The sequence below is a fragment of the Heloderma suspectum genome, chromosome 4 (genome assembly GCF_057233095.1).
Source record: "Heloderma suspectum isolate Gila_16-S chromosome 4, 16-S_ref, whole genome shotgun sequence".
Taxonomy (NCBI): domain Eukaryota; kingdom Metazoa; phylum Chordata; class Lepidosauria; order Squamata; family Helodermatidae; genus Heloderma; species Heloderma suspectum.
The window spans coordinates 7,812,768-7,833,618 of NC_139461.1; positions in this window are offsets into that span (position 1 = coordinate 7,812,768).

Sequence of the window (20,851 nt, forward strand, 5' to 3'; positions counted from 1 at the left end):
TGCTTTGGCCCTAAGTGGGGCAGTCCTTAGAGAAGGAAAGTATCCCACCATAAGCCTGGAGACAGGGTTATTGATGGCTAAACTAGATGTCTTCATCTTTAGTTAAAAGCAGCTATTGGTGGGGGTTGGGTGGGGATTGGGGTTGGGAAGAAGATTTGGTTCAGTGATCGCATTTAGGAGGATTGCAGATATGTTCACAGGCCATTTAGAGTGATACGGTTGCCAAGGACAGACCTGGAGGTGACTCTCTTTCACTGCCAGGGTTGAATAGTTATGGAAATGCCCAAAGATAATGCATCTCTTATTGCTTTGGTACTGCAATGGGGAAAAATATCACACCTTGTGAAATTCTGCCTTCTGTGGAACGCTGGAAGATGCAAGATATAGACATGGGCTGGCAATTAAGTAATGACTCTGTTCAGGTGGGCCTCTCTTTGAACAAATATTGCAGTTTAATTGATCACATTCATAGCCTGGCCTTCCTCCAAAGAGATGGGGGTAGTGGACATAGGGCTATTATCCTTTTCAGAAAGGAAAGCCCGCTCGCCCACTCAAGCATGCTCAGGGTGGTAAAATGGGTTACTTTATTTGGAGGACTTCAACTTGGGAAACAAAGGTATGACATTTCTTAGATTTTTCTTACAGACAAACTTGTGGGATACAACCAAACTCAAATATCAATAAAACACAAATAATAATAATAATAATAATAATAATAATAATAATAATAAATCAGAAGTATGTTTTTGAAGAAGCCCATCAGTGATGCTTCTCCTTTACATGTGCACTTGAGGTTGTACTAGAGAAGTCCTCAGATCTTTAGCTGAAAACATCACTTTAGGCATGCGAAAATCCCCAAATATATCTTTGAACATTGCACGACTCAAGGGAAGCTTTTAGTTTCTTGCCAACAATAGCATCTGCAAGAAAAGCTAATCTCTCTGATTAGCCCACAGCATCTCCAGCTGAAGCCAACGTGGAGCACCCAGACAATTGCAGACACTGGGCCTTGTGTGCTCAACGGGAACCCCACGTCAGCCTCTGGATTTTGCATCGACGAGGGTATGCTATCTTTTAGGCCAGATTCACGAAAGCCTCTTCTTGGGCCAAAGTCCAACACTCTTTACACACCACACCACGCTGGTACTCATAACTTATTCCTAAACTTGGAAATATTTAGGAGAGTTCTTTGTTCTTTTGGGAGGGGATTGGGAAATGGATCTGCAGTTTGTAAAGCATCCAAGTTAGAGAACGTCCAATTGGGAGACACTTTGGATGTGGTAATGGGAAGAAGAGAGGGACCCTTTAGCAGTGCTGGGCCCGCTCCAGGCTTCTGAGGGACCTGGGGCAAGACCCCCCCGCCAATGGGCCCCCTCCCTCAGTGAGTCTACCTTCTCCCCACCACTGCCATTGCTCTCGCTCCTCCTCCTCTTCCTCATCATGGCTCCCACTTGCTTGCTTGAGAGGCAGAAAGCCAGGGAGCAAGGAGGCCATGGCATCTACTGCTCTCACCATCACTGTTGTCTGGGCAAGAGCGAGAGGCAGGTGAACAAGCAGGATGCAATAGCAACGAGAAGGAGGGGGTCCAGGGTTTTTCATCAGCCTCACCTAGAGTTTTCCTAGACGAGTCTATTCAATCCACGGTTCCTATTTCCAGTTTTGCTGCAGAATTCAAATTGGAGCGCTACGTGGTTTATTTTCTTTTCCTGCTTTTTTGTACTTTCTGCACATAACTTCTAGGTGGCACGGTGGTGATGTCATCTAAAGCACTTGTTGTTGTAAGCAACTGTGAGAGGAATGATGAGTGCACAATAAAAGCCTCATCTGGAAAAGCTCCTGGAGTGCATGACAGTACTCCAGTCTGGTTGTCACTACTGCATAAATCACTAAGGTAAGGTCTGTCCTTTCCAGGGAGTGCTGTCGGTGGCATACCAGCCTAAACTGGTCAAAAGCATTCCTGACTGTTGCCACAACCTGAGTTTCTCATTTAGTGCAGCAGAGTCCAGGAGAACTCCCAAGCTGTATGCTTGGTCCTTCAGGGGTCTTGCAGGCCCATTGAAGGCCAGCTGTAAACCTCCATCTAGAGTAGCCCATTGCCCAAGCCACAGCACCTCAGTGTTGTCTGGACTAAGTCTCAGCTTGTTCACCCAGATCCACCCCAAAACTACCTCCAGACAATGGTTCAAGGCTTCCACTGGTTTCCTGTGAGAAGTAATTGATGATGTATATTCAAGGACCAGTCCCTGCCACTGAATATCATTGATTAGGTTGAACTGTGGCTCAGCCCTGAATCTCCCCCTGAGTACTTTCAACATGACAAGTCCTCAGCAAGGTTGGGCTTCTGCTCAGGGCTGTGGGCATTTGGAGGACCTATTGATGCGACCATAGATTCGGCACGGCCTCCTGTCTACTCTGGCTTCTGCTTTCTCAGCCTCCGGGAGGCTGGCGGGGAGGGTGAATTAAGGTCTGTGGAGGTGAGCACATCATGAATTCCCACAGAGGAAAAGCAGGTCTGTTGCCCAGAGCACCACAACAAACAGATGAATGAACAAGCAAGCCAGCAAGCCGGGGAGCCAGCGCAGAAGCTCAACCAGCTCTCCCACTTCTATGATTAAAGAGAAGGCCTTCCTAGTATAAAACACGTCTGCGTCCTGGCACCTCTAATTTTCCTAGAATTACGTCTGGCTTCCTCACCCTGCCGCCAGGCCCTGGGAATTGTACAGTCGCCCTGGCAGAGAGAGCGGGCTGCTCCAGGGGTGTTTGTGTTGCCACATTTGCAATGAAGCCAGGCAGGAGGCTCTGGGATCAGTGAATCACGAGTGTGCATAAGGCTTGGCAGGCTCAGGAGAGCCTGTTCCCAGCTCTGCTGTTGCCAAAGTCTTGCATCTCTTAGGACCTGTCTGGCCACCTTAGCCTGCCTCAGTATCTCCTACTTCAGATTAGAGCTTGCGATACGTATCGGCCCCACCTTCTTGGTTGCTATGAGGCTTCAGCAATATTAACTGCGTGGGACATGATCCAGCTGCAGGAGGCTCCCGGGTGCAAAACAGTGGTACCTCTTCCTGTCTCTTTGCATTACATGAGCAAGGAGTTGACGATACTGGGGGTGGGGACCACACCAAATGGGCAAGTGAATCTGGGAGCAGGTGTGACACCATGACAGGGACATGGAAAATGTAAACACGTGATTTAAGCATCTGTTGGGGAAATATTGCAAGTTGGCCATAGGTCAGTGGTAGATATTGCCTTTTTTAAACAGGCTTAGACCAACCACTCTTCTCCAGGTTGGAGGGCATCCAGTTGGGGAGGAAGGCCCCAAGGTATACTGCCCCTGAACATGGAGGTTCCTTTCAGTGATCTTGGCTAATAATTATTCATTGCCTAGTACAACATTAGAAGCATTAGCTGTCGTTGTCATAGTAGCAACAGCAGATGTAGCAGCAGAAATAGCAGCAGCAGTCATAATTGCCATCATCCAAATAGAGAGGGTCCGTCGCTTAGTGGTGAAACGCATGCCTCGAATGTGAAGCAAAAGGTCCTCGGTTCAATCCCCAGCCAAAAGGACCAGGTAGCCCGTGGTGAGGCAAAGCTCTGCCTGGAACCCTGAAGAGTCACCACAGGTCTGCATCAGACAATACAGGACTGGATGGATCAATGTTCTGATTCAGAAAAGGGCAGCTACATCTTGTAATGAGATTTCATAGGATCATAGAATCATAGAATAGTAGGGTTGGAAGGGGCCTATAAGACCATCGAGTCCAACCCCCTGCTCAATGCAGGAATTTGGGGTTGGTCTGGATGACTCCTTGGGATCCTTCCCAACCCTGTGATTCTTAATTCTAAGATTTCTTTGGGTAGAGCTATCAGTCTGGGTTGCCCTGAGGAAATATCTCATAAGACGGATTATCTAGATCCATTTCCATCAGGCTGCAGGCCTGGTTATGGACAGGAAACTGCCTTGGTCGCCCTCTGCTTGGGAGAGGGACAGGGGGAGTGTGGCTCTGTTGATTCTTTTGGACTTCTCAGTGGCTTTCGATACCATTGACCATGGTATCCTTCCAGACAGGTTGTCTAGCATGGGCGCTGGAGGCACTGTGCTGCAGTGGTTCCGCTCCTACTTGGATGGCCGATTCCAGAAGGTGGTGCTGGGGGATTATTGCTCTGTGCCTTGGCAACAATGCCATGGGGTTCCACAGGGCTCTATTTTATCCCCCATGCTGTTGAATATCTATATGAAACTGCTGGGGGAGGTTATCCAGAGGTGTGGCCTGAGGTGTCATCAATACATGGATGACACCCAGCTCTACCTCTCTTTCTCATCAAATCCAGTTGAGGCAGTGGCTGTTCTGAATCTGTGACTGGGCACAGTAATGGACTGGATGAGGGCTAATAAACAGACTCAACCCAGACAAGACGGAGTTACTGTTAGTGGGTGGTTTGTCTGCCCGGCTAGGTGATGTTCAACTTGTTCTGGGGGGGGGGGATGCACTCCCCCCAAAGGATCAGGTTCGTAGTTTGGGGGGGTGCTCTTGGACCCAGAACTGTCACTTGAGGCACAGGTGAACTCAGTGGCACGGGGCACCTTTTATCAGTTTAGGCTGATATACCAACTACGCCCTTATCTTGACAGAGATAGCCTAGCTACAGTTATCCATGCTCTGAGAACCTCTCGTCTGGATTAATGCAATGCGTTATACGTGAGGCTGCCTTTGAAAACCATCCGGAAACTTCAGCCGGTCAAAACAGGGCAGCGAGACTGTTGACGGGGACTGGCCAACGGGATCATATTAGGCCAGTACTTTTCCAGCTGCACTGGCTGCCAGTCCATGTGTGGACTCGATTCAAAGTGCCAGTGTTAACGTTCAAAGCACTGAACAGCTTGGGGACAGGTTGTCTGAAGGATCACCTCCTCCCATAGGTACCTGCCCGGACCCTAAGATCATTCTCAGGGGTCCTTTTCCATGAGCCCCTGCCAAAGGAAGTGAGGCAGGTGGCTACCAGGAAGAGGGCTGTGGCACCCCAACTGTGGAATGAGCCCCCTAGAGAGGTTTGCCTGGCACCTACATTGTACTCTTTCTGGCACCAGGTGAAGATCTTTTTATTTTGCTAGAAATTTTTAACATTTTAGCATTCCAGTTTTGATGAGTTCAAATTTCCAGGACCAGATGAACTGCAATCTAGAGTAATAAAGAAACTGGCAGAACTCTCAGAACCACTGTCTATTATCTTTGAGAAATCACAAAATTGGGTAAGATAACTAATACCTTGGAAGACAGAAACAAAATTCAAGTGATCTTGATAGGGTGGAGCGCTGGGCAGAAAACAACAGAATGAAATTTAATAGGGATAAATGCCAAGTTCTGCACCCAGGAAAAAGAAACCAAATGCACAGTTACAAGATGGGGGGTACTTGACTCAACAACACTACAAGCGAGAAGGATCTTGGAATTGTTGTAGATCACAAGCTAAATATGAGCCAACAATGTGATGTGGCTGCAAAAAAGGCCAATGCTATTTTGGGCTGCATTAATAGAAGCATAGTTTCCACATCCTGGGAAGTACTAGTTCCCCTCTACTCAGCCCTGGTTAGGCCTCATCTGGAGTACTGTGTCCAGTTCTGGGCACCGCACCTTAAGAAGGATGCAGACAAGCTGGAGAGGGTTCAGAGGAGGGCAACAAAGATGATCAGGGGACTGGAAACAAAGCCCTATGAAGAGAGATGGGAAGAACTGGGCATGTTTAGCCTTGAGAAGAGAAGACTGAGGGGAGATAGGATAGTGCTCTTCAAGTACTTGAAAGGCTGTCACAGAGAGGAAGGCCAGGATCTCTTCTCTATCATCCCAGAGTGCAAGACACGGAATAATGGGCTCAAGTTACAGGAAGCCAGATTCTGGCTGAACTTCAGGAAAAACTTCCTGACTGTTAGAGCAATATGACAATGGAACCCATTCCCTAGGGAGGTGGTGGGCTCTCCCACACTGGTGGCGTTCAAGACGAGGCTGGACAGCCATCTGTCAGGGATGCTCTGACTTGGATTCCTGCGTTGAGCAGGGGTTGGACTCGATGGCCTTGTAGGCCCCTTCCAACCCTACTGTTCTATGATTCTATGATTCTAGGTCTACTGGCTTAAATCTGCTATTGCATTTTAAATATCTGCCCTGCTGCTAGTTTTACTCTGGTTGAATTTAGTTTCAGTCTATTCTATTTTATGTTATATTTTCTGTTGTATTTTTGTGGTTTCAATTTTGTGAACTGCCCAGAGAGCCTCGGCCACTGGGCGGCATAAAAATGGAATACATAAATAAATAAGACCTGACAAAAGATTGTTGATAGCCAGGGACATGTGTCTTGGTGAAATGTGTCTCAGTGGGAGTGAAGATGGCCCAAGAAGGCACAGGTGATGGATGGAGATTACTCATCCTTGTTCTCTCCACTGCCCATTAGATCAGGTGGGTGAAGGGTAAACTAGATCTCTGTGGGCCAGTTCTTATGACATGCCAGCTTATCTTGGGTTGATTAAGCTATAGTTAGCCCCCACATGTGTGGCACACGTGCAGCCACCATTTTGAATACGTGACCTCCAATTGGGGGCGGCAGTGTGCCATGCGAACCTGGCCATTGTGGGTTAATTGAAAGTTAAACAACCCACAGTTCACCCAACTACTAATGGAGGGTTAAATGTGGGTTGTTTAACCTTCGATTAACCCATGAGGGGTTGAAAAACAGATGTGTTTACATGCAAAGCTAAGTGTGGAATTACAAAACTGACTGTGGAACACGATCAACAAGATGCAGGTAATTAACCAAGTTTGAGAGAAAACATTGGATGGAAGATACCAGATAAGATCAGCCCCAAACTTGATAATGCAGGAATGTTGCTAAGAGGCAGAATGATGGTTGCACAAATTTGCGAGGGAAACACGATGTCTTTCAACATCAGAAAAAGGAGTTTCCCAAAGGAACAAGATGAGCCCACCTGATTTATGACCAAAACACATAGTCAAAGAACGTGTTTTTCCACATCATGTAGAGTCTTTGGAAAACAGTATATAACATACACCAACATCAGAAGAACTCAGAGAAAGACACACTTGTCAGGCCAAACCAGCTAGTGTGCAAGCACACCTCCTGCTTCTGAGTATACGACCTGAGTTGGCCACCAGGTTCTGTTGCTCCAACACTGGTAACTATCTGAGTGAATGCGACATATCTAAATGGTTTGAAACTATCTGCATTTTATCCAACTGCTTTTCTGCACAAGGCATTTATCATGCGCTCATCATTCCCTACTCATGGTTCTTTATGGGTTTTTGGATGATGTCGTAACCCTCCAGTTTCACTTCAGTGTCTAACCAGCCCTTCTAGTGAGTTTTTTAGAGCAGAGAAAATGCATTGTGAAAGCAAAAGAAAGCACAATTTTCTCTTGTGTATTTGTGCTATTCTGCTATGACACACTGCCATCTAGAGGTTATGTAGTGGAAAAGCAGGAAAGGAAACACTCCTCATGTAGTGGTCAGATCTCAATTTTGCAACGAAACCAGTAGATACAGCAGATTAACAGCTGAGTGTAGAAAAGCTCTAAATAAAGGCGTTCTGAAACGTTGCATTCCAGCTTTTAAGTCTCGATCTGTATCTTGCCCCAGGATTCCAGCAATTTGTAACAATGGTTCTACCTCAAAGAGCAGGGCTAATGTTGTAAAATGGCCACGAAGCAGAAGTTGGGGTCTCTCATGGAGGCACTCAGGGTGCTCTTTTGTAGCCTCTCGAATGTGCTGGTTAACAGGAAGCATCTTTCAATGCCGATGGAGAAAACGTGGCCCAGACCTCAAGGAGCTTGGAAACTCGGTGCTGGAGCTCTCCATTTCTGAGCGGGCAAGGTATAAAGCAACCCATGAGATAGATGCGAGTCACCCATCTCTGTGGAAAACCTGCTAGAAGCGGTGTACAAGACAGAGTAGTAAATGAATGCAAACCCAGTTTATGAAGTGGTAAGTGTGGTTCATAAGACTGATACCTCAGTTCTAGTAGCCCAAATGTCACACTTTATGGGGGCTTGCACATCTACCAGTGTTTCCTGTAGGAAATGTGTGAACTGTGAACAGACACACATCCTTTAAATCCTCTGTGCACAAGCATGAGAACCGTAAAGGGTAACTAGAAGTGGACATGGAGGATACATTCACAGAAGGGAAGCGCAGCTACTCATGTGTAGCATTCCACCAACGTCCTCCCCACTGGCATACCCAACACACCTAAACCTGCACATGGTACTGTTTCATGGGAAGCTGAGTCAAAGTTTAGCATCCACTCCCTCTTTTAGAAGCAATGAAGAAGGAAGATGGCATTGCCCACTTCCTGCCTGTGGGAAGGATTTTCTGCTCTGCTGAACATGGCCTCCGCCATCTTTCCACCCTAAGTCAAAGCGCGCTTTGGGGAGGTGTGACTTGGGCCTTGGCATGCGAGTCACGGCCTTTCATCATTAATTGTTTCCAGAGGTGCAGGTTCTGAAATAACCTTCCTTGCAAGAGCTGCCATGGCAGATCCTATACTTATCTATGTAATATCCACCTCCTCCAGACCTCGAGGCCTCCTGGTTTCTGGAATAACACCCTCAGCCTATTAAATTGTGCCAATGAAACTGCCCTGGAATGCAGATGTAATAACAGTACTTCACACACACATTTTACTTGAAGTGCATGATCTCAGTCATCCTCAAGGAAGGCCACTTCCAGAAAGGAATAAATGGGGTATTAGGAGAAACACAGAGCTCTCACTGCTCCAGCTCTCTTTCCCCTCTCCTGAATTAACCCTCAGATAACACAGTGTGTGCTGTGCTGTCGGCCCCTGGTACGTTGACATTCCCTTCTTCACCTTCCATTGTCGATGTTTGGTAGGTAACAGGGGTGGATAAACTCATGGCATGATGACTAAATTTGGAGTTGGCAAACAGATAACAAATGCCTAAGGGAAATTCTGGGGCCTTGTCACTACACAACACAGTCATTTTAATTTCTAAGGGTGGGTCTGGAAAAATCACCAATAGCAGCCGCCCGATGCACTAGGTTTCTACAAAACAACTCACCCTTGGCCAATTTTTTGTTGCTGTGCTGCCTGCAGAAGCCCTTGTCTCACAGATGGAGGACTGAAATTCAGAACAGTAGCCCTTTTTAGACATTAAGCGTGCAATCCTATTCAGATAGATGGCCGCCTCCGAACTCGGAGGCGACCACCTATCCAATGCAGGGCAGGAGAAGCACGGAGGGGATCATTCCCTCCATACTTCTCCTGCCCTGCATTTTCGGCTAGACAGCCGATTATGGCTGTCTAGCTGCGGGAGGGCTGAGCAGGGGAAGTGGCAACTGTATGACACATTGGATGTGTCGTACAGGCGTTTCTGCCCTCCTTGCCCCAGAACGCCCCCCAGAATGCCCCTTTTTGACTGCTCCATGCTCCTCTTGTGAGTGTGGAGCACAGGGCTGTTCTGTGCTGCCCCCGAGGCAGCCCAGAAGTGGGGGGAGGTCGGTTCTCCGGGAACCGACCTCAGAGTGCCGACTCCGAGGTCAGTTCCCAGAAAACCAGATATCCTATGGCTGTGTAGCCGCTGTGTAGCGGCCATAGGATTGCTCCCTAAGGGAAAGTCCTACAGCTCCCTGACTGGGGAATGCTGAGAGCTGAAGGACTTTTTTCTCTCTAAACATGCATAGGATTGCACATTAAGCAACATGAACATGCAGGAGATGGGGAAACGGCATTGCAGCAAGATTTTCCCATGACATGCATCCATGTTTCCAGCCACAAAAGAGCCTGCTGTTCATGTTTTATGTTGCCTGATATTAATGTCAGAAAAGGACTAGGGTTAGGTGCAGTTCTACCTATAGGCAACTAGCTGAGTGTGCAACAAGTTCCCCAGGTTAGGGATGCATATCCCCACTTGCACCCAAAGACACATCCAGCCAATTCAGTGAGGTCCAGGTGAGCATCACAAGGGATATGCATCTGCACCTATGCCTGTGGGCCACACATGGAAAACTACTTCAATGAGCACATCTCCCTTGCTGGATCAGGGCAAATGGCTCCAGTTCTATGCACACTGACTTAGGAATAAGCCCAGCTGAACAAAGCAGAAAAACTTACATCTGCATAAATAAGCATAGGATCGGGTTACAAAATTCCACTTGTATGGAAAACATGGAAAGACTCAGCCCACAGTATTTTTATGTGCTCCCTACTTCCCTGGACAATGAGACATCCCAAGGTAAAACTTCCTTTGGATAAATGAATGTGGAGAATGTATAGTAGCTTTTATTACTGACATTACAATTATTAAGTTACCCTTCCCACTCAACACATTTTCTGTGTATGACTTTTCAGTTACTCTTTTCTTCAGGTACTATTTTTGCATGTTGGGTTCCAAAATCCAAGGAAAATTCCTTTATTACCATACCTTTTACTTTCTAGATTGCTTTATTTATCCAGGCAAATAAGTGAGCATCTCAACATGCTTCACTCAGTGAATCAGGTCCAGTAGTCCCCCCACCCCCACCCCCCACCCCCTATGGAGCTGACAGCTGAATAGAGCTATTTCACAATCCAAAACCTCTCTCTCCTTGTTGGACAGCAGCACACAACCAATCAGAGGAATCAAGGTGAGGACCTGTTTCCTCCTCCTCCTGAGGAGCCAATGGAACAGCCAGTGTGGTATAGTGGTGAGAGTGTTGGAATGGGAGTCGGGAGATCTGGGTTCTAGTCCCCACTCAGCCCTGAAGCTCATTGGGTGACTTTGGGCCAGTCACAGACTCTCAGCCCAGCCCACCTCACAGCGTAGTTGCGAGGACAGAATGGAGAGGAGGAGGATCATGCATGCTGCCTTGTGCTCCTTAGCAGAAAAGTGTCTGGCTGGATCAGGTTCAGCGTTAGGTTAACTTAAGGGGCAATCCAAAAGCAAGCCAGTAACAGGCAATGGTTAAAGCAACAGTTTTACCAGGCAAGAGGGGGAGTTCAAAGAGAGAGCCAAGGTCCAAACACAGATAAGCAATCAGAGACAATATGGAGTCCAAGAAGAAGAGTCAAGCAGGAGTCCAATACCACTAGCACGAAGGTTCAATCACAGATCAAGGTCACAGGGACAAGGCACTGAAGCTGGTAGAAGACATTGGGCTCCTTCACACGGAGCTTTTATCCTGCTATTGAGATTGGTTGCTCATGGAAGTTTGCAGGTCCTTTAGATGACATCATCAACCTCCAGGGCGTCTCCCGCACTAAATGACCTTTACTCCATTTTTTAAAAGAACAGAGATAATGAGCTATCAATTTACCGCGCTTGAGTTCCGCTTGAGTTCCCTCCATGAAAAGAGGAAAACCGGCAATAAGAGGAACTAGACCACAGCTCCATCTAGTGGCTGTATAATGAAACATATGGAAGACTCAGATAAGGGGGAAAGGGGAGGGGGAAAGGAAGTGCGTGTAAAGGCAGTGCATTGGATCCAGCATTTCAAACGGAAGGCGAAAGACCCATTTTATGTGGGATTTTAGGCTGATGTAGAGATGCTCATTGTTTCCAGCAATGGGTAGGGTGATAACGAAGGCCTATATTGCCAGAGCATCCTGAGCCCCACCCAGGGCTCAGGTGCAGTTTGTTACAGGCCCTCTGGCCAAAGTTCTACTCATGAGGAGGGCCTTGCTCCTGAGGAGGCCTTTTCTGCAAGCAAGTATTCCTTTGCCTGGCCACACTCAGAGCCTGTACCTTCAGGCACCAGCATTCTCGGGTGCTGGGTGGTAGCTCAGCATCCCCTCTGACTTGGAAACAGAGCTTTCCACCTTTTGAGGGGGAGAGCTAAAGTCCTCTCTCTCTCTCGAGGGTCCAGCACTTCTTGGTCAGCCCAGGATGCCTTGAAGCGTCTTGTTTCCCAGGGACATCTGACTCAGGAGGCTCCAGAGTGTTGTCTGAAGAGGTTTCCTCCAGAGGGGGCATGACAGAAAAGGCTGGATATAAACATTAAAGAACTGATTAAAAATCCATTTCTCCCAGAGGTCTGCGTTATTTAAAAGCATGGCATGTTTTAGAGCAGGAGTAGCCAGAAGATAGACTGGGATCTACCAGTAGGGAGGACGGATGACTTGACTTGCCATCAGCAAGGGTGAACAACAGGCAGGGCCAGCTCCAGGTTTCTGAGGGCTGCTGGCCAAGACAGCCTCCATGGGCCCCTCCTTCGGTGAGTCTCCCTGCTCACTGCTGTTGCCACCAGTTGCGATGGCTGCTCCTCCTATTTCTCCTCCTTGCTCCCACTGGCTTGCTTGAGAGGCAGAGAGCCAGGGAGCCAGGAGGCCGGGGCATCTGCTGCCCTCCTTCTCAACTTCACCAATGTCTGGGCCAGAGTTAGAGGAAGGGATACAAGCAGGTTGTAATGATGAAGAGGAGGAGCAGTTCCCCAGAGCTTTCGTCAGTGCGACCCTGCTGGGGTGTGGGCTTTTGGCAGGTGGCCAGCCATGCCTGCCCTTGGCACCAGGCCTGACAATAGCAGCACAGAAAGCACCTTCGTCCCCCAAATAAGGCCTCTGAAACTAAGGAGGTTTGTGAAGGGGGAACCAGGACTGGGTTTGTGAGCGGAAGGACTGCGAGCTCAGTTCTAATACTGCAAACAAATAAATGCCTGGCCTGGACACAGAAGCACTCTATGTCTTTAATTCCTTAATTATTCATTGGTTGCCTTTGACCTCGTAGTTTTACAAATCTGTTGGCCGGGTTTAGAGTTTTGGGCTAGACTTCCTGATCTGTAGCAACTCACAGTACATGCATATGGAGGCCGGACCAGGGTATGGATCACGGCTAAGGGTACAGAAAACAATTAGCTCCACCTCTTTGAGGCACCATTTTGGATCTGGCCCGTGACCCCAAGATGATACATTTGGTTTGGGGAAAAAATGTATCTTTTGATGACATCATTGGTTAACTATAAACATATATGTTGATGATCCCTGAAAGCATGGAAGGAGGATGTGTAAGTCTGTTGCACATCCTCTGTTGCTACTTCCATGTAACATATCACTTGGGTTCAGCTGTCATTATCTTATTTGTGTTTTCTGAGCAAGACAAAAATCCCCACACTACACCCATGGGAAGGCGGGGATCTTCCAAGAATCCCCGTTGTTCCAGTTGGGAAACAAAATGCAGAGGACCAAGCCAGTCACCTCTTCTGAATCACCATCCACTGCTTTAAGCATGGAAGATGCTTCTCGTTCTAGCAAGCCTGTAAAGCAGCCTTCCCTAACTTGGGGCCCTCCAGATGTGGTGGACTACAATCCCCATTGTCCTCATCCACATTTGGAGGGCCCCAGGTTAAGGAAGGCCATTGTAAAGTCTAGAATAAAACCCTACTGAAGTACCATGTTTCATTTGAAGATTTAATTTGAGCCTACAGTCTTTTCTGCTAGAGAAATAACCAAGGTCTAGGGCAGGGAGAGACTTAAAACTCAACTAATCCAACCATTTGTACTGAAGAAGGATTGGAAATCTGTCTCAGTTCTTGCCAGTTTAATCACAAAAGCTTGGAATTCAATGGTATGTCTTGTCCAATTCACTAATCCAAGAGAAGAGACCCTGCTTCTAAATTACTCATCAGATACCTGTTGAGTCATTTTGAAGAGCTGGATGACACGTTCTGATGATTACATGAAGCATTGGGCTTGGCCCTCACATCATTCTGGAGACAGACACAGAGATCTGGTTCACACATAATGACAACCCAATGTACAGGCTGAGTATGAGTTGAGATTGGATTGTCATTGAATTGTGGCTTGTTGTTGAATCATGGGTTGTCTTTATATGCGAACCCTGCATTAGGGGCTGTTAACAATGAACAACCCAGAGTTGACAAACCAACAACAAACCATGAGTTCTCTTCTTGGTACGTTTGTGGTTAACAATCCATAGTTAAACCATAGTGCAGGTTCTGCACATAATGACAACCCATCTCCAACCCATAGTCTGGATTGCCATTATGTGAACCAGGCCAGAGAGTTTCCATGCCAGAGTCAGCTAAGGATGTGAGAATCTATCAGTCTTGTTCTCATTGAGTTTTTCATTTTCCCACTGGCATTTTTGTTCTGTCTTCATCCCATATCAGATTGCAATATTCTTTCTCCACACAAAAAACTGTGCATCATTTTGTGCATCTTTTAAAAAATGAACACATTTTCTATTGCACACATTTCTCTAGGCATGTTCCCATTGACTAAAGCATGTTTCTGTGCATTTTTGAAAGGCATGCCTTTTTAGTCATGCACATTTTTCAAATGAATGCAAGGTTTCCTGTGAGTTCCTCCGAAACTTGTAGCAAGTCTTGGAAATGTACGGATTTCCAATGCAAGATGCATCCCCTTCTGTTAGCAGCCTAGGGAAGTGAAAACGGATATTTCTGCACTGGAATGTAAACTCTTCAAATTTCTCAACCACCCCTAGTGTCAGCTGCTTTCCACAAGTGGCCACACAGAGCTGGCATTGAAGCTGGCTATAGATGACATTCTCCCCCTCTCAATATGCTAGAGCATGATGGGTTCATCCCAGGTAGCTAATTGGTGGGAGATTCAGGACAGATAAAATAAAGTACTTCTTCAGAAAGAGCATAGTAAAACATGGAATTCACTACCACAAGATGTAGTGATGGCCACCAATTTGGATGGCTTTAAAAGGTGATTGGGCAAATTCATGGAGCAGAAGGCTATCCATGGCTACTAGTCCTGATGGCCATGTGCTACCTCCAGTATCAGAGGCAGTATGTCTATGTACGCCAGTTGCTGGGGAACATGGGCGGGAGGGTGCTATTGCACTCATATCCTGATTGTGGGTTTCCCGTGGGCAGCTGGTTGGCCACTGTGTGCAGGGCCATCCCAAGACCTTTTGCTTCCTGAGGCGAAGGGCAAGATGGCACCCCCCCTCCATCCGCTGAAACCAACTAGACTGGCAGCTGAAGCTTACACAGGTAACTAGCAGTGGCAGCTGGTGACTCCAGTTCCGGAGGGGCTGTGATTCCATTCTGGGTTTTTGTTACAACCAGACAACGCTCCAAAGGTGCTATCCAAGGTGCTGAAATGGGATCAGCACCTCGGATAACACCTTTAGAGCTTTGGCTGGCTGTAACAAAAGCCCAGAATGGAATCACAGCCCCTCTGGAACTGGAGTCACCAGCCATCGCCGGTAACTAGACAATATCCTCCACCTCACCTGAGGGCAGCGGGCTAGCTTAGGGGTGCAGGGCGGGATGTCTGGAACACAAAGCTCTGTCCTCCCACAGAGGGGAACAGCCAAGAGGCTGCCCCTGCTGCCCCCTCCACACCACCCAGCATCTGCCGCCTGCGGCGACTGCCTTACTCTATATAATGGTAGGGCTGGCCTGGACTGTGTGAACAGAATGCTGGACTAGATGGGCCTTGGTATGATCCAGCAGGGCTCTTCTGAAGTTCTTATGCAGCTAGAAATGTTATGTTGAGGGGGCCTAACATAGGGATCTGCCTTCTACCAAGTCAGAGCACTATTCCATCTGGTCCAGTATTGTCTGTTCTGAGTGGCAGGGGTTTGGCAGACAAGAGACTTCCCCATCACCTGCTACCTGATCCTTTTAGCTGGAGATGCAAGGGCTTGAATCTGGGGCCTGCTGCACAGCATGGGCTCTACCACCCCTGAGGCATACATAGCCCCTTCCCACTGGGTATATGGACATCCATCGTAAGTCAATGTGAAACTGCAGAAACCTAGAAGTCTCACATGTTTAAAGGTAATGCATTGATTTCATTTAATTCTCTCTGTGTGTGTATCCTTAAGGGAGCCAAACTCCCACAAGGACGATTGCCTTTTATTGCATTCTTGCGCCAGACTCTAGAATGTTTTCGTGGTTGGCAGAGAATGCTTATAGCTTCAATGAGAGGAACTCCTAAATGTAGATGCTCTCTTTGGCAGTCTTGGCGCGATCGTTGTGACATGTACTCCAGTTCTTAATGGAACAATCTTCTTCTCCAATGTCCTCCGGTTTCCAGTTACCACATTGTTCTACAGCAGGGGTCCCCAACCCTTTTGGACCTGTGGGCACAATTGGGAATTTGAGAAATCCTGTGGGCACTACCACAACATGCCTAATTGGTGCATTGCTGCTTTGGCATCTACCTGTCACATTTGTGGTGAAGAGGGGGAAAGTGGGCGAAGTTGAAGCTTTCGGTGCGAAAGCACCAGACACTGCAGCTGACCTCCTTTGAACGGCTTGTACTGAGCTTTTGCCGAGACTGTGAGAGACTCCCCAGTTAAAAGCCAGTAGGAGTAATGATGAGACCCAATACCCATAATAACTTGGGTGAAAGATGAATCAGCCAGCCCTTGCATTGGTAGAGTTTAGCGGTCAAGGTTGAAATGGTATAATTCCAAAAGGGGTAAAGCAGGACTCCAGAGGGTGAATGCTCTGTAAGAGCAGGTGTTAGTTTCAACCCCCACTGGAAAAGAGGTGTACAAAAAGTCCTGTGGTAGAAATGGAAGATTCCTTGGGGGGGGGGGAAGCCTGCCCTATCACTAGGTAGCCCATACTAGAAACCTGGGTCACTGATGGAAATGGGAGGGAGTGGCAGACAGCCACTATTGACCCCAGAAAGCACATCACACTTTCTGGGGCTGGTTGGAGTAAGTTCATTCAGTATGCTGAGCTGATGGCAGTGAGTAGGGATGGCATGGATGTATGGGTGTAGATGTTCAGTGATTTCTCTCTGACTTGCCCCCCCCCCCCCCCGAGGCCAGTCTGCGCTGCTGACCTCAGCACTTGCCCAACTTGACACATGCCAAGCTGGACAAGCACTGGTCTACCGAGCCCCACTGGTCCACCGAGCTGCCATTTTGCGTAAGAATGGTGGCTCGGCCTTTTTTGCAAATCCCCATTTACAGAAATGGCAGCCATAAGGCAGCCATTTACGCAAGATGGCAGGCGTAAATGGACCATTTATGCATGTCATCTTGCGTAAATGGCCGCTTTACAGCCACCATTTCTTTAAATGGGGATTTACAAAAGAAGGCCAAGCCGCCATTCTTATGCAAAATGGTGGCTCAGTGATGGATTGGGTGATGGCGCACTGCTTGCCCAGCACCCTTACACTGTCTGGCAGCTCGCCACACATGGTGAACAGGGTCGGGCGGTCAGTGAGGGTCCGGCGAGTGGTGCATTGTGCAGACGGGGAGGAATTTGGCCATCCCTAGCAGTAAGTGTACAGTGGAAATAATCTGATACAGTGTACATAGTTACAGACTCATGAGCAGTATACTAAGGCCTGACAACATGAATTGCCAGTGAAAACAGGATGAGTTCTGTATATGTAACTGCCCCCATGTGGCCAAAGACCTATGAAAAGCAGGTGGATGAATTGATCCAGCAGAATAGCTGTGTTTCTGGAGTATGAAAAATGGGCATGCCTGCAGAATGACTGAGGCCTGTGCAAACAGCTGCAGACTTATTGGCTAAGTTTGAGCAGCGCTGCCCACATAAGATCACACTCCTGTTCTACAGGATATTTTAACCAAATGTTAACCAAAAAGCCTAATTTTAACCAAAATTGACCTTCTTCTAATTTAAAATTCTTATTCCCACAGAATAAGGATTATTCTTCCTTCTGGTATTTTAAATAATTGAGTAGTGTATGCAGATGCTTCACTAATCATCTCTGAAGGCTAAACATAACCAGCTCCGCTCACCCGTCCGGGTCACATGTAGATATTTGATCATCGTTTGAGTTCTGCTATACAATTTGTTCTCCAGATTAGTTAATGTTTCTCATTACATGCAGAGAAAAGTAGAGATCCTGTTTCAACAAGAATCACTTGTCGGGGGGAAAACGTTTACTAAAACCAACCTTTCAATTAGTATTGATCGATTTATCCACATCAAGTTTATCTAAGTAAAACATCTGGATGTAGAGCAGATAGTGGTCACTGTATTCAGTACTTGCCAGAAGCCAGGCCAATGGATTGCCCAAGCAAAAACTGGGGACCAGGCTGCAGGTGTGAAAAGTGGGATCTTTCACCAAGTATGAGTGCAGTCCTACCATGCTCTTTAGATGCAGGCCTCTGAGATCAGAGTCCTCTACCCATCCAAAACCCTCTTGGCAAGAGCCAGGCATGGTGGGTGGAACAATGGAGGCATCTTTGCCTCTCATTCCACCTCAAAAAATCATTTTTACCTAAACAGCCCATCTAGCTGACTTACCTTGGATGAGTGACAGAGACACTTGTGGATCTAGCAGCCCCACATCTCTCCTGTCCCCTCCCCTCTCCACCCACCGGCATGCCCCATTTCCTTCCTATCTGGCCCTCCTCAAAGGTTGCAACAGTAACTTTGGAATAGGAGACACCTTGAAGCTACAAGATCATAGCTACATGATGCCCTCCCAAGGACTGTAGAATCATGGAATATTAGGGTTGGAAGGGGCCTATAAGGCTATCAAGTCCAACCCCATGCTCTGTTGCTCAGTTACAGATGAAATTAGGTGAGCTGAAATTTTGCAGAAAAGAATTTTCTGACAAATTTTTGAAAACATTCTTTTCTGAGCTCCTCCTGAACATTGAAAATGCTGATGGGGTTTGAGCTGGCGGTGACTGATCAAGAAAGCTGTTGGTGACTGACCAAGAAAGGGATCTGGGGGTTGTGGTGGACAGCTAAGTGAAAATGTTGACCTGGTGTGCTGCTGCTGTGAAAAAGGCAAATTCTATGCTGGGGATCATTAGAAAAGGCAGTGAAAATAAAATTGCCAATATCATACTCCCCTTCTACAAATCAATGATGTGACCACACCTGGAATTACTGTATACGTTTCTAGTCACCAAACCTCAAAAAGGATATCACAGAGATGGAAAAGTTGCAGAAAGGGACAACCAAAATGATCAAGGAGATGGAGCAACACCCCTAAGAAGACAGGCATATGGTCAAGGAACACCTCATTACTTTGAATGAGTTCAAATCTCCAGGGCCAGATCAACTGCATCCTAGAGTCATAAAGGAACTGGCAGAAGAACTCTCAGAACCGCTGTCTATTCTCTTTGAGAAATCATGGAGGACCGGGGAAGTGCCAGATGACTGGAGGAGGGCTAACGTTGTCCCTATCTTCAAAAAGGGTAAAAAGGAGGAACCTGGGAACTACAGACCAGTCAGTCTGACATCAATCCCTGGGAAAATTCTGGAGCAGATCATAAAGCAATCCATCTGGAAGCACCTTGACAACAATGCCGTGATTACTCGAAGCCAACATGGATTTGTCAAAAACAAGTCCTGCCAGACAAATCTGATCTCATTTTTTGATCAAGTCACCTCCCTTGTAGACCGTGGGAATGCTGTAGACATCATATACCTCGACTTCAGCAAAGCTTTCGACAAAGTGCCCCATGATATCCTGATGAGCAAACTAGCTCGAAGTGGGCTAGATGAAACAACGATCCAGTGGATCCACAGTTGGCTACAGAATCGGACTCAAAGAGTGCTTCTCAATGGGACCTTCAACTGGGGAGAGGTAACGAGTGGGGTACCGCAGGGCTCAGTCCTGGGCCCAGTGCTCTTCAATATTTTTATTAATGACTTGGAGGAGGAGGTGCAGGGAATGCTGATCAAATTTGCAGATGACACAAAATTGGGAGGGATAGCTAATACTTTGGAAGACAGAAACAAAATTTAAAGTGATCTGGATAGACTGGAGTGCTGGGCAGAAAACAACAGAATGGCATTTAATAGGGACAAATGCCAAGTTCTGCACCTAGGAAAAAGAAACCAAATGCACAGTTACAAGATGGGGGATACGTGGCTCAACCACACTACGAGCGAGAAGGATCTTGGAATTGTTGTCGATCACAAGCTGAATATGAGCCAACAATGTGATGTGGCTGCAAAAAAGGCAAATGCTATTTTGGGCTGCATTCATAGAAGCATCGCTTCCAAATCCCGGGAAGTACTAGTTCCCCTCTACTCAGCACTGGTTAGGCCTCATCTGGAGTACTGTGTCCAGTTCTGGGCACCACACTTTAAGAAGGATGCAGACAAGCTGGAGAGGGTTCAAAGGAGGGCAACAAAGATGATCAGGGGACTGGAAACAAAGCCCTATGAAGAGAGACTGAAAGAACTGGGCATGTTTTGCCTTGAGAAGAGAAGACTGAGGGGAGATATGATAGCACTCTTCAAGTACTTGAAAGGTTGTCACAGAGAAGAAGGCCAGGATCTCTTCTCGATCATCCCAGAGTGCAGGACACAGAATAATGGGCTCAAGTTACAGGAAGCCAGGTTCCGGCTGGACGTCAGGAAAAACTTCCTGAGTGTCAGAGCAATACGGCAATGGAACCAATTACCTGGGGAGGTGGTGGGCTCTCCCACACTGGAGGCCTTCAAGACGAGGCTGGACAGCCATTTGTCAGGGATGCTCTGACTTGGATTCCTGCATTGAGCAGGGGGTTGGACTCGATGGCCTTGTAGGCCCCTTCCAACCCTACTATTCTATGATTCTATGATTCTATGATTCTAAGAGAGGTTACCATGTTTGGGCCTTTTTAACTTAGAAAAAAGGTAAGGGTGGACATGGCAGAGGTGTATAAAATTATACATCATATGGAGAAAGTGAATGGAGACATGTTTTCCCCCCTCTCTCATAATACTAGACGCCATTGGGGGTCATTGCATGAAGCTGATTGGTGGGAGATTCAGGAGAGACAAAAGGAAGGGCTTCTTCATATAGCTGAGTCAGATCCTATCAGTGCAATCAGTGTTCAGGAGGAGTCAGAGCAAAATTATAGGCCCCACAGCGATTCCCTCCAACAGGCCAGGGCTCCATTTATGGCTAGCCCCAGCCA